Here is a 15,297-nt window from a genome sequence, read left to right as displayed (position 1 = left end):
ACTAAAGAAAACAGTTAAGAAGAAACTAGCTGATCAAGAGGGCTTCCCTGATGGTCTAGAGGTTAGGATTCTGCCTGCCCATGACGGGAATGTGGGTTGGATCCCTGGTTCAGGAAGACCCCACATGCTGTGGAGCTACTAAATCCATGTACCCCAACCACTGAACCCTCAATCTAGAGCCCATGCTCTGCAACTAGAGAAGCCACCACAATGAGAAGCCCACACACCGCAAGGAAGAGTAGCCCCCACTCACTGCAACTAAAGACCTCACACAGCGACAAAGATCCAGCACAACCAAAAATAAATTAGACAATTAAATAAATCTTTTTAAAAAAAACTGATAGTGAAGAACAGGGAAGCCTAGCATGCTGCAGTCCATGGGGTCACAAAGAGTCAGACACGATTTAGCAACTGAACAATAGGGTAATTGAGAGGACAGCGGCAGAGAGGAGCAACCCCTCAACCAAGGTAAGGAGCAGCAGCTGCGCTTTGCTGGAGCAGCTGTAAAGAGATACCCCACGTCCAAGGTAAGAGAAACTCAAGTAAGATGGTAGGTGTTGTGAGAGGGCATCAAAGGGCAGACACTGAAATCATAATCACAGAAAACTAGCCATTCTGATCACAGGACCACAGTCCTGTCTAACTCAGTGAAACTAAGCCATGCCGTTGTGGGGCCACCCAAGACGGACGGGTCATGGTGGAGAGGTCTGACAGAATGTGGTCCACTGGAGAAGGGAACGGCAAACCACTTCAGTATTCTTGCCTTGAGAACCCCATGAACAGAATGAAAAGGCAAAATGATAGGATACTGAAAGAGGAACTCCCCAGGTCGGTAGGTGCCCAATATGCTACTGGATATCAGTGGAGAAATAACTCCAGAAAACATGAAGGGATGGAGCCAAAGCAAAAACAATACCCAGTTGTGGACATGACTGGTGATAGAAGCAAGGTCCGATGCTGTAAAGAGCAATATTGCATAGGACCCTGGAACGTTAGGTCCCTGAATCAAGGCAAACTGGAAGTGGTCAAACAGGAGATGGCAAGAGTGAATGTTGACATTCCAGGAATCAGCAAACTAAAATAGACAGGAATGTGTGAATTTAACTCAGATGACCATTATATCTACTACTGTGGGCAAGAATCCCTTAGAAGAAATGAAGTAGCCATCATGGTCAACAAAAGAGTCTGAAATGCAGTACTGGGATGCAATCTCAAAAGTTCGTTTCCAAGGCAAACCATTCAATATCATGGCAATCCAAGCCTATGCCCCAACCAGTAACACTGAAGAAGCTGAAGTTGAACGGTTCTATGAAGACCTGCAAGACCTTTTAGAACTAACACCCAAAAAAGATGTCCTTTTCATTATAGGGGACTGGAATGCAAAAGTAGGAAGTCAAGAAACACCTGGGGTAACAGACAAATTTGGCCTTGGAGTATGGAATGAAGCAGGGTAAAGGCTAATAGAGTTTTGCCAAAAGAACGCACTGGTCATAGTAAACACCCTCTTTCAACAACACAGGAGAAGACTCTACACATAGACAACACAGAAATCAGATTGATTATATTATTTGCAGCCAAAAATGGAGAAGCTCTATACAGTCAGCAAAAACAAGACCGGGAGCTGACTGTGGCTCAGATCATGAACTTCTTTTTGCCAAATTCAGAATCAAATTGAAGAAAGTAGGGAAAACCACTAGACCATTCATCTATGACCTAAATCAAATCCCTTATGACTATACAGTGGAAGTGAGAAATAGATTTAAGGGAATAGATCTGATAGACAGAGTGCCTGATGAACTATGGACAGAGATTCATGACATTGTACAGGAGACAGGGATCAAGACCATCCCCATGGAAAAGAAATGCAAAAAGGCAAAACAGTTGTCTGATGAGGCCTTACAAATAGCTGTGAAAAGAAGAGAAGCAAAAAGAAAAGGCGAAAAGGAAAGATATTCCCATTTGAATGCAGAGTTCCAAAGAATAGCAATGAGAGGTAAGAAAGCCTTCCTCAGTGATCAATGCAAAGAAATAGAGGAAAACAACAGAATGGGAAAGACTAGAGATCTCTTCAAGAAAATTAGAGACACCAAGGGAACATTTCATGCAAAGATGGGTTCGATAAAGGACAGAAATGGTATGGACCTAACAGAAGCAGAAGATAATAAGAAGAGGTGGCAAGAATACACAGAAGAACTGTACAAAAAAGATCTTCATGACCCAGATAATCATGATGGTGTGATCATTCACCTAGAGCCAGACATCCTGGAATGTGAAGTCAAGTGGGCCTTAGAAAGCATCACTACAAACAAAGCTAGTGGAGGTGATGGAATTCCAGTTGAGATATTTCAAATCCTGAAAGATGATGCTGTGAAAGTGCTGCACTCAATATGCCAGCAAATTTGGAAAACGCAGCAGCTGCCACAGGACTGGAAAAGGTCAGTTTTCATTCCAATACCAAAGAAAGGCAATGCCAAAAATGCTCAAAATTCTCCAAGCTTCAGGCTTCAGCAATACGTGAACCATGAACTTCCAGATGTTCAAGCTGGTTTTAGGAAAGGCAGAGGAACCAGAGATCAAATTGCCAACATCCACTGGATCATCGAAAAAGCAAGAGAGTTCCAGAAAAACAACTATTTCTGCATTATTGACTATGCCAAAGCCTTTGACTGTGTGGATCACAATAAACTGTGGAAAATTCTGAAAGAGATGGGAATACCAGACCACCTGACCTGCCTCTTGAGAAACCTGTATGCAGGTCAGGAAGCAGCAGTTAAAACTGGACATGGAACAACAGACTGGTTCCAAATAGGAAGAGGAGTACGTCAAGGTTGTATATTGTCACCCTGCTTATTTAACTTATATGCAGAGTACATCATGAGAAACGCTGGGCTGGAAGAAGCACAAGCTGGAATCAAGATTGCCGGGAGAAATATCAGTAACCTCAGATGTGTAGATGACACCACCCTTATGGCAGAAAGTGAAGAAGAACTAAAGAGCCTCTTGGTGAAAGTGAGAGAGGAGACTGAAAAAGTTGACTTAAAGCTCAACATTCAGAAAACTAAGATCATGGCATCCAGTCCCATCACTTCATGGCAAATAGATGGGGAAAGAGTGGAAAAAGGGGCTGACTTTATTTTTCTGAGCTCCAAAACCATTGCAGATGGTGATTGCAGCCATGAAATTAAAAGATGCTTACTCCTTGGAAGGAAAGTTATGACCAACCTAGACAATATATTAAAAAGCAGAGACATTACTCTGTCAACAAAGGTCTGTCTAGTCAAGGCTATGGCTTTTCCAGTGGTCATGTATGGGTGTGAAAGTTGGACTATAAAGAAAGCTGAGTGCCGAAGAATTGATGCTTTTGAACTGTGGTGTTGGAGAAGACTCTTGAGAGTCCCTTGGACTGCAAGGGGATCCAGCCAGTCCATCCTAAAGGAGGTCAGTCCTGGGTGTTCATTGGAAGGACTGATGCTGAAACTGAAACTCCAATTCTTTGGCCACCTCATGCAAAGAGTGGACTCATTGGAAAAAACCCTTATGCTGGGAAAGATTGGGGGCAGGAGGAGAAGGGGATGACAGAGGATGAGATGGCTGGATGGCATCACCGACTCGATGGACATGAGTTTGAGTAAACTCCGGGAGTTGGTGATGGACAGGGAGGCCTGGCGTGCTGCAGTTCATGGGGTCGCAAAGAGTCGGACACGACTGAGCGACTGAACTGAACTGAGAGACTTACAGCAGTGGGGAACCCATATTACACCTATGACTGAAAAATCAAGAGTAGGAAATGGTGTTAATGGAACTTGAAGGGAGCACTGCCCACCAGAACCTATACAGTAAATCTACATGTGAATGAGTTCCACTCCAAGAGCAGGTTCATAACTCCAATTTGTTCATAAGTCAAGCACAGTTAATCTAGGTACCCAACTAACACTATCAGCTACATAGTACTGTACTGTAATGGGTTTTTAATATTTTTCCCACAAATAATGCATAAAAAAACAAGTAAAAAATTTAAAAAAATATTTTTAATCTTACAATGCAGGACCTTGAGAAGTACAGTTGGCAACCCACTCCTGTATTCTTGTCTGGGAAATCCCATGGACAGAGGGGCCTGGTGGGCTATAGTCCAGGGGATCATAAAAGAGTCAGACAAGACTTAGCAACTAAACAACCACAGTACAACAGCTGGCATACAGGGACTGGCACAGTGTGAACTGACAAGAAGAGTTACTGCCTGGAGAGAAGTTACTGACTGGGAGATGGCAGAGCTGAGAGACCATCAGCAACAGGAGATGGAGGGCAAGCTGCAGTTTCACTCACCTTTGCCATGGCATTGGACATGTAGATGCATGTTTGAGTCTTTGGAATCTCACAACTTGAAGGTCCACATGTAGGGGACTAACTGGGGGTGGGGAGAGCAGCTTCTGCCAAAGATCCAGCATAGAGAAGGGAGCGAGCAGAGAAGAAATGCCCTGATCTTGCTGTCCTTTTGTATGACATCTCCTGCTGGTATATATGCCACTGGACAAGCCAAAGGGGCACAAGTAATATAGTCCTCACAGAAGACAATTTTCCAAGGCTTAAGGCAAGTGGTTATAATTCAAATATCAAAAATGCAAGCGTATGTAGCACTAACCAAGTGGGGAAAAGGCCATGTCTAATTTATATATGCATGTTCTGTATCATAAATATGAATCACTGGGCAGTTTGCTCAGGACAAAAAAACCTTTTTGTGATATGCTATTTTTAATTGCAAAAGGATTACCATCATCATCTTCTCTTTCAGAAAGTAACATTAACTGAAAATAATAGATTCTGCAGTTTATTTTTCATGTTTGTTATGATAATACCTTTATCAACTATATCAGCATTGCATGAAATTGTATCTGTTAGAATGTTTGTTGTAAGAACTGACTCTACACTCCTACTTTGTGATATATACCGAGCATTGTGATGCCTAAGATACTAACAATAAACCTAATAACTGCTCTGTCACTTCACTGGTATTTAATTAGCATGAAATAGATTGCTAATTGGGATTCATTAAAACTTTATTTTGGCTTTCTCTTATAGACCTATTTACACAAAACAGGCTTTGTGATCCCAACAACTTCATATCTAAACACATGTCAAAGCATTTTTCTTACATGATGTGGATGATAATTTCAGTCTGAAGAGCTGATGACATCAACCACAGAGGGCTGACAATGAGAAGGAAAGGTGTGTAGGAAACCCTGAAGAACATCAACATTTAAGGGAAATACAGACCAAAATGTAGCATGCAAAAAGGCTGAGAAGGATGAACCAGAGACATAGGAAGAATGTGGTTTTGCATGGAAACCCAGGAAAAAAAGAAGTGGTCCATATTTTAAAAAGGTACATACAGATCAAATAAGGTGAAGACTGAATTGGTCCCCCTCCATATTTAGCCACATGCCATGTTAATGGTGACTACAGAGAATGTAGTTTTAGTAAGAGCAGGACAGTGAATGAGAAATGCAGACATTAAAATGCTAAGTATAGACAAAATTTTAGAGCTTGCTTGGCTGTGCAGAGAAGAATAAAGGCTTGTAGCTGAAGAAGGAGGTAGGGGGACAGGAGATGATTTTCAATTTGGTTCAGTTTAGTTGATTTTTAGCTAAAAAAATCAACTATTTGATTGAGACTATTGAGCACAGTTAAACACTACGGGGAAGAAACAAATGAAATGAGAGAAGTTGAATATACAGAAGAGAAAACAGTTACTCAAAAAATGGAACAAAGCATCTGTTACAAAGTAGATGTTTGGTAGGTATCTGTTAAATAAATGAGTGAATTCCTCTATAAGTAGGGAGGTATTTAAGCCAGAAACCAAGTGAAGGAATTATTTGTAGACATGAGGCATGAGATCTCTTCCATCAAAAAGGCAGAAAAGGAGGACACAGTTGTAGATGCACGTCATTTGGTAGGTGTGAGGTCAAGAATTTGAGAAAGTTCTATTAAATGATTTCTATTTTCTCTGTGAAATGAATGATGAAATCATCTGAGAGATAAAATCCGAGGGTAACAGATTGGAAGGACTGAGAAGAATGAGAAAGACTTCTGAATCATATTCTGAAAGGAAGCTTCAGAGAGAAGCCCCTTTAAGCAGCTGCCAGCCTCTGCAGTGTGCGTGGTGGCTGGTGAAAGGGGTTGCAGTGCATGCTCCCAGTACCGGGCCTCAGGGCCCCATCAGGTCAGCTCACCATTACCCGGCATCCTTCCCTGCTCCTCCCTCACTGGAAATTTTTGGCCACAGTCTTCAGTATTTTTTCTCTCCTTTGTTCTTGTCACTGTTCCACCAGATTTGGTAGATATTGATAGCACCCTGGGGGCTCCCCTGGGGGATCAGACAGTAAAGAATCTGCCTCAAATGCAGGAGACTCAGGTTTGATCCATGGATAAGGAAGATCCCCCTAGAGGAGGGCATGGCAACCCAAAGACTCAGACACAACTGAGTGACCCTGAGCGCGCGCGCGCGCACACACACACACACACACATAGCTAGTTCAATACCTTGGACCATTCTGCCTCCTAACCTGGGCAATGTTTCATGGTTCCACTGGAGGACATGTTTAATAGCTCATTACAATTCTGAGACCTGCTGAGCCAGATATGACCCTATCACCAAGGTACCCGCCAGTCTTCAAAGGATTAAACTGGGCACAAGATCTAAAAAGGCAGGGAAAAACGTCAAAGTGAAATTTGCTCGGTCATGTCCGACTCTTTGTGAACCCATGGACTATAGAGTCCATGGAATTCTCCAGGCCAGAATACTGGAGTGGGTTAGCCTTCCCCTTCTCCAGGGGATCTTTCCAACCCAGGGATTGAACCAGGTCTCCTGCATTGCAGGCAGATTCTTTACCAGCTGAGTCACAAGGGAAGCCCAAGAATACTGGATTAGGTAGGCTATCCCTTCTGCAGCAGATCTTCCCGACCCAGGAATCGAACCAGGGTCTCCTGCACTGCAGGGATATTCTTTACCAACTGAGCTATCAGGGAAACCTGGTAAGAAGGCACGGAAGCCTACTTCATTGTCTACTGAGTCTCTCCGCACAGAACTTGAGTCATCTTTGCACTGACACCCTTGCTCTAACCTGCTTAAGTCCTAAGGGCTTCAATCCCTCCACTCTCCCAGGTACCTGGCAGTGGAAAGGACTTGTCCCCTTAAGAGGAGATGCTGCTTGAAATCTACATCAATATGGCCTTAGCAAACAGCCTCAACCAGGAAACTTTATTAGGATATAACATAGAAAGTCTAACATGCTCCCAAAAGAGAAAACAGTCATAAGATAAGCAGTTTTGTTACAACAGTCAGAGGAACTCCTAAATCTGTATACAGCTAAATATTACAGTCCAACACAAGAGTTGAGCAGACATAAACTACATGTCAATTGTAGTCATGAAGAGGTGGCAAGAATACACAGAAGAACTGCAAAAAAAAGATCTTCACGACCCAGATAACCACAATGGTGTGATCACTCACCTAGAACCAGACATCCTGGACTGTGAAGTCAAGTGGGCCTTAGGAAGCATCATTACGAACAAAGCTGGTGGAGGTGATGGAATTCCAGTTGAGATATTTCAAATCCTAAAAGATGATGCTGTGAAAGTGCTGCACTCAATATGCCAGCAAATTTGGAAAACTCAGCAGTGGCCACAGGACTGGAAAAGGATTGGATTTCATTCCAACCCCAAAGAAAGGCAATGCCAAAGAATGTTCAAACTACTGCACAATTGCACTCATCTCACATGCTAGCAAAGTAATGTTCAAAATTCTCCAAGCCTGGCTTCAGCAATATGTGAACCATGAACTTCCAGATGTTCAAGCTGGTTATAGAAAAGGCAGAGGAACCAGAGACCAAATTGCCAACATCTGCTGGATCACCAAAAAAGCAAAAGAGTTCCAGAAAAACATCTACTTCTGTTTTATTGACTATGCCAAAGCCTTTGACTGTGTGGATCACAACAAACTATAATTGAAAATTCTTCAAGAGATGGGAATACCAGACCGTCTGACCTGCCTCCTGAGAAATCTGTATGCAGGTCAAGAGCAACAGTTAGAACTGGACAGGAAACAACAGACTGGTTCCAGATTGGGAAAGGAGTACATCAAGACTGTATATTGTCACCCTGCTTATTTAACTTATATGCAGAATACGTCATGCAAAATGCTGGGCTGGATGAAGCACAAGCTGGAATCATTGCCAAGAGAAATATCAATAACCTCAGATACACAGATGACATCACCCTTATGGCAGAAAGTGAGAAAGAACTAAAGAGCCTCTTGATGAAATTCAAAGAGGAGAGTAAAAAAGTTGGCTTAAAGCTCAATATTCAGAAAACTAAGATCATGGCATCTGGTCCCATCACTTCATGGCAAATAATGGGGAAACAATGGAAACAGTGATAGACTTTATTTTGGGGGGCTCCCAATCACTGCAGATGATGACTGCAGCCATGAAATTAAAAGACGCTTACTCCTTGGAAGAAAAGCTATGACCAACCTAGACAGCATATTAAAAAGCAGAGACGTTACTTTGCCAACAAAGGCTTGTCTAGTCAAAGCTATGGTTTTTCCAGTGGTCATGTATGGATGTGAGAGTTGGACTATAAAGAAAGCTGAGTGCAGAAGAATTGATGCTTTTGAACTGTGGCATTGGAGAAGACTCTTGACAGTCCCTTGGACTGCAAGGAGATCCAACTAGTCCATCATAAAGGAAATTAGTCTTGAATATTCATTAGAAGGACTGATACTGAAGCTGAAACTCCAATACTTTGGCCACCTGATGCAAGGAACTCACTCATTGGAAAAGACCCTAATGCTAGGAAAGATTGAAGACAGGAGGAGGAAGGGGAAGACAGAGGATGAGATGGTTGGATGGCATCACCGACTTGATGGACATAAGTTTGAGTAAGCTCCAGAGTTGGTGATGGACAGGGAAGCCTGACATGCTGCAGTCCATGGGGTCACAAAGAGTCAGACACAGCTGAGCAACTGAACTGAACTAATTAACAATGTATATATAAAGTATTTTTTGGAAACTAGGTAATTTTAAGTCAGTTCTCAACAAAATTTCAGAGAATGCAATTCAAAGTCTTGGATAATATATATAGCTTCATGAAAAACTTTGCCAAATAACTGATAATCTAGTATTGAGATTATGTAAGAGAAAACACTGACGAACGTGGCTTAGGAAATTTATTTTAAGCAAAAGTGGAGGGAGGAGGTGGAAGAAAGGAAAAATGACGTCTGAAAAGTTAAAAATACTCCTAGAAGGAGTGAGACCACCTCTGGATTATATAGTTACAAAATTTTTCCTTCATTTTGCTCTAATATCTATGAAACAGTTATTTAGACAACACAGTATTTTTTTATGGTTATGGCTGTAACTCTAGAGGAGAACTAGTCATGTTTTGGATCATTAAACTCAGTTGTACCTTTGATTAAAATTCCACTCTTCTCTCAACTATTCATTGTGAACACCCTGTTTTAAAGTAATTCTCCCTTGTTAAATGGTGCATTGCTTCCTTATTTAAAAAATAAAAAAGGTAATGAGAGGCAGATGGCTGAAAGAAGCTGTTATTTTCTTATTACTTTGCAAAAACAATAGAAGAAGAAGTCCTGGAACAGGGAAGCTAGAAAAACTGTTGTTGGACTTCCTCTCTTAAAAAAGAAAGAAAAACTTATTTTCAACATAAGCAAAGAAAAAAGCTGGACAAATCTCATGCAGAATTTTCATCAGAAAAAAGAGAAGGCGCAGAATAAAATCCTCACAAACCGTGACAAAAACACTTCAAAAAGACATGCTGACCAAATGTGAAACTGTAAAATCTAATATTTCAAAACAAGCTAAAAGAAATTAAGAAAAGTATAGAAGCTGTGAAAGAATAATATAAATTAGCATTAGAAAAACTCAAAAATAGCAAATGCAGAATCCAGAGTCATAAAGCAAGGAAGCTGAGACCTTTGTTGAGTTTCTGTCTGCCCTTTCTTCCATCTGGCCCATCAACTTAGCCCATTATTTTCTAGGTTAATTCTGTGTTTGCCACAGGCCTGTGTGGTGCTGATAGAAATAGCAGGTTAACCACATGGTAGCTTTCATTGAGCAAGAAGCCAATGAGAAAGAAAAACAGCAGCAAAGGCAAAGAAAAGGTAAAAGCTGAGAAAAGTTATCTTGAGCAAACAAAGTGGGTAATTACATTCAGCTCTAGTCAATTATTGGCATGGACAATGTACATGCAGTATTTTGGGGGCTACTAATTTTTTAAAAGACTCTCAAATTGAAAAATTTTGTGGAGTCCAAAAGCACATTTCTGCTGGACAGTTAGTTGTGTGACTCTTAAACTGAGGCTAAAGAAAAACCACCTATTTATTTATTTAGCCATTCATTCATTCAATATTCAGTTTTATTGTTTGACGTTTTAGTAATGATTATATAATTTATAATAAGGCACTTTAAAGGATGATCATTTTATTTTATTATTTTAAAACTTTTTCATGTTTCACATATATGAGAGTATGATTCCTGTCTTGAAATGTATACCATGACTTGGGAGAGTTTTAATGTTTAGATTATTTATTCTGTTCATCTTAACATATCCCTCAGTCTTATGGTCAGTTTCTTTTAAAATGTTTTAAATATTTTAGTCAAATTAGTTTTTCCAAATGATTTGTACGTAAAACTACTTTTAGAAATTTGTTAGAGTCAATCAAGCATCTTTTACTGCCTATTATGGAACAAGCTGCTTACCAATTCATGTATCACTAATCAGAATATAAAAAGCACATTATCTGGCTGAAAGTATACTTTAATTGTGGTAGTATGTATGATTTAGGTCAGCTGTATGATAAAACTTGCTCTATGGTGTATCCTGGTCTCCCATCTTGAAGTGAGAACAAATATATTAACAGACTAAAAATGCTAATGTTTTTTAATTTTTTAGTAAAACATGGTAAATTATCCGGATATAAAAAAAACCAACTTACCTATTGTATAGCACAAGGAACTCTACTCAATATTTTGTAATAACCTATATGGGAAAAGAATCTGGAAAAGGATGGAGATATACATATGGAGATATATATATGCATAACTGAATCACTTTGCTGTACATCTGAAACTAACATTGTGAATCAACTATATTCCAATATAAAATAAAAATTAAATTAAAAGTAAAATTTTAAAAAGAAAATACAATTTTTAAAATATGATTTTAAAATGTAATACAATTGTGAATTATATATAATTAAAATTATAAATTATTTATAATTTTATAAAATTAAACAATTTAAACATAATGTAATTTTTAAAATAAAATATAAATCTATATGGAAATTTTCACACAAATAAAAAGGACAATGAAATGGTATAATGAACCCAAATATACACATCATCCAACTCCAACAATTACTAATAAATGGCTAATCTTTCACTTACACTCCAACCAATATCTAAATGTTTATGGGTAGAAAAAAACTCCTCAGCCTGTTTGTACTCACCCTGTAATTTCAAAGTCACTGCCACAGGAAATCTTATCTCCTCAAGGGCATGACCAATGTCATTCTCCTTTCTCAGTATCCTTGACTCTTGGTGTGTGTGCTATAGAGGAGACACCAAATATATGAATGATGAATGGTTAGATGTCTACATTAAAAGCAAGGGGTTTTTCACACCCATGCCACCATGAGTGGCATTTTTAGCAAGAAATAAAAAATACCCTCTTTTCTCATCCCCCAAACTAAGTTACTGCTTCTACAGTGTGAAGGGGTTTGCACATATTGGGAGGAGGCAGTCTGCTTCTCCAGGGTTTCCCACATGCCCTGCCATTTCTTTGTAAACTCCTAAGGGTCAGAATGTTAATATCTGTCTGAATTCCTCAAATCTGTTGCTTAGTCATCATGGGTCAGAATCTGAAATCAACCTACATCCTGCAGTTATATCCTTAATAATAACAGTGCTTTAGTAGCACATCTTAAATATTTCTTTGCCCTTTCCCTTGGCACAGAAATGTGAAACATGAGATATGTAAGTACTTTTCTTTAACAAATGCTCCTCATATGCTGAAATAGTAACTAGCTGAAGATTAATAGCTACTTTCTCCTGGGGTACTTGGAATTCAAAAGAGAATAAATCAGGATCAAGTTAATCAAGCTATGCAATCCATAATATTCAGTATTTCTGTGTGCTATGAAATGGTTAATCAAGGGCTGGAATATCTCCCTTATCAAATACAGGACTAGTCAAATAAGCACCCTTCATTGGAAAATAACACATAAAATAGTAAAATTCCATTTAAATGATGGCGAATAAGTTCTTGTTCAAATTTGAAGGCCTTAATACTTAAATTCTGAAATTCTTGATAAATATAGTAGAATGAGGTCTTTCCAGGTGATGCTAGTGGTAAAGAACTCTCCTGCCAATTCAGGAAACCTAAGAGATTCAAGTCAGTCCCGGGGTGGGAAAGATCCCCTGGGTGAGGGCATAGCAACCTACTCCAGTATTCTTACCTGGAGAATCCCATGGACAGAGCATCCTGGTGGGTTACAGTCCATAGGGTCGCAAAGAGTCAGACATAACTTAAGCAATTTAGCATGCATAGTAACAGTAAAATGAATAGGCTAAATTTATACTAGCATCATTCATTTTGGGAGAATTAATACTAATATTAATGAATGATCACAAAAGTAAGTAGATTATTTCTTTAGGCAATATATAAGAAGTTATTAGTAAGTTATCTCTAGAATTTTTAGATGAGTTGACTTATGCCTCTGCAGAAAAGAGTTAACATAGCACTCCTGACTGCTTATACTTAAAAAGGACAGCTGGCAAGGTTGGCCCTTCATTGGCATCTGGGAACTTGGATTCCAAGAGAATTCCCACCATTGACTGATATGAAAGGTTCACTGTGTCTCAACTGTTTTTACAAACAATATAATTATGCAACCCTCTGCATTCCTTCTGAGAGTTTGAAATCCGTGTACATGCCAGGCAGGGATGCCCATATGATAAGCTCTCAGTAAAAAAAAAAAAAAATCTAGGTATTGAGTCTCTAATGAGCTGTTGGCAACATTTCACACAATTAGACACAACTTGTTGGGTGAGGGATTAAGCACATCCTGTGTGACTCCACTGGGGGAGGAATCTTGGAAGCTTGCAACACTTTCAAAGATACATATATACTTAAAAAGTAACTGAAGGAGCAGCAAACCATTTCTAGATTTAGCCCCATGTGCCTTTTCATTTTGCTGGTTTGCTGGTATGATTATATGCTGAGTCCTGTGATTACTCCTAATGAATCACTAAAACTGAACGTAGTCTGGAGTACCCCCCCAAACAATCCCCTAATCTACCTTGGAAAGAACCACTAAATCTGAGAATTAGTAATCTGCGCCCCAATATGAGAAATAGCTTCTAAATGCATTACTAATGAATATTTAAGTATTTCCTAAGCATTGTAACAGAGAAGGCAATGGCACCCCACTCCAGTACTCTTGCCTGGAAAATCCCATGGATGGAGGAGCCTGGTGGGCTGTGGTCTATGGGGTCGCAAAGAGGCAACACGAAGTCACATGACTGAGCGACTTCACTTTCACGTTTCACTTTCATGCATTGGAGAAGGAAATGGCAACCCACTCCAATGTTCTTTTTTTTTTTTTTTTCATTTATTTTTATTAGTTGGAGGCTAATTACTTTACAATATTGTAGTGGTTTTTGTCATACATTGACATGAATCAGCCATGGATTTACATGTGTTCCCCATCCCGATCCCCCCTCCCAGCTCCCTCTCCACCCGATTCCTCTGGGTCTTCCCAGTGCACCAGGCCTGAGCACTTGTCTCATGCATCCAACCTGGGCTGGTGATCTGTTTCACCCTAGAACAGCATCAAAACATGTATATTATCTAGGGTGAAACACTCCAGTGTTCTTGCCTGAAGAATCCCGGGGCGGGGGAGCCCGGTGGGCTGCCGTCTGCGGGGTCGCACAGAGTCGGACATGACTGAAGTGACTCAGCAGCAGCAGCAGCAAGCATTGTGAATCAAGATATACGTAACAATTGTAATTATAATTTGTTCTGATTTTGGTTACAACGTTGCAAGCCATTAATAAGGATTTTTTTCCTAGTTATTGTCAGAACAAGTCACCCGTGATTACTGCTGTCTGGATCAGGCAGGACCCAAGGACAAAATTCAGATCTCTTTTAACTATTTAGGCTTATCTTGAACTCTGTGTTTTACTTTTACCTAACCATGTCTCTCAAGAATGCTTGGGGGGGGTTTTTGTTTTGTTTTTTAACTTTGAAAACTAATAGCTAATTGTAACCTAATCTAAACCATTGTACAAGATAGTATCCTATATACATGTTTCTCTGCACTGAATCTGCACTGAATTCAGCTGCATGGCTCTCCTGTGTGTGTGTGCTCTGTCAGTTGTGTCTAACTCTTTGTGACCTCATGGGCTGTATAACCCACCAGGCTTCTTTGCCCAAGGAATTTCCCAGGCAATACTGGAGTGGGGTACCACTTCCTGCTTCAGGAGATCTTCCCAGCCCAGGGATCGAACCCATGTCTCCTGCACTGACAAGCGGATTGTTTACCACTGTGCCACCATTTTCCTACTCATCTTTTATGTGTCCTAACTTCCACAGTGTTCCTCTCTCTCTCTTATTGCAAGTATAATTGCCAGACATTTCAAAACAGTTTAGATAAACCATATAGGAAGGAAGGGAGTACTGAATATACAATACATCCAAAGAAAAAATAGTGGGAAAAGAAGGGTAAGCACTTAATATCGGTAAGTGAAAATTAGTCAATATACAACTAATTTTGTATGTGTCCATAATATCCATGTGGCTCTTCCCCTCCTTACTTTTGTAGTTCTTATAATCTCTAGTAGCACAGCCTCTTGTAAACAACGTTGACTTTGAAGCCATGGGTAACTCCACCTAGCTTACTAAAGGATCATCGTGAAGACTAAGATGCAGTGAGAATGGGGAATTTCCAATTTAGTTTCTTTTCTTTCATTGGCCTTGCTTGACGTGGAAGTTCAACCTCAAATGCTGTCTCCTTCTGGTTACCACAGAAGACACTGAAGGCCAACAGTTTCTTTTCAGTCACTCCTTCATTTCATGAGTAAACCAAAGAACATCCGTGCGTGCTAAGTCGCTTCAGTCATGTGCCCACCAGGCTTCTCTGTCCATGGGATTTTCCAGGCAAGAATACTGGAGTGGGTTGCCATGCCCTCCTCCAGGGGATCTTCCCAACCCAGAGGATTC

General features: G+C 40.1%; 1 protein-coding gene across 1 annotated transcript in view; it reads right to left on the bottom strand.

The window, feature by feature from the left end:
• TBC1D4 (TBC1 domain family member 4) overlaps positions 1-15,297 on the bottom strand; it is a 244,429-nt gene that overhangs the window by 222,529 nt on the left and 6,603 nt on the right. Inside the window, exon 2 of the mRNA XM_070471565.1 lies at positions 11,525-11,624. The gene's annotated coding sequence lies outside the window, so the exon portion shown is untranslated. The remainder of the gene's footprint in view (positions 1-11,524; positions 11,625-15,297) is intronic.

Source organism: Odocoileus virginianus, chromosome 8 (assembly GCF_023699985.2).
Source record: "Odocoileus virginianus isolate 20LAN1187 ecotype Illinois chromosome 8, Ovbor_1.2, whole genome shotgun sequence".
NCBI classification, from domain to species: domain Eukaryota; kingdom Metazoa; phylum Chordata; class Mammalia; order Artiodactyla; family Cervidae; genus Odocoileus; species Odocoileus virginianus.
The sequence above is the reverse complement of the archived record's forward strand: the minus strand, read 5'-3'. Positions and strand labels throughout refer to the sequence as shown.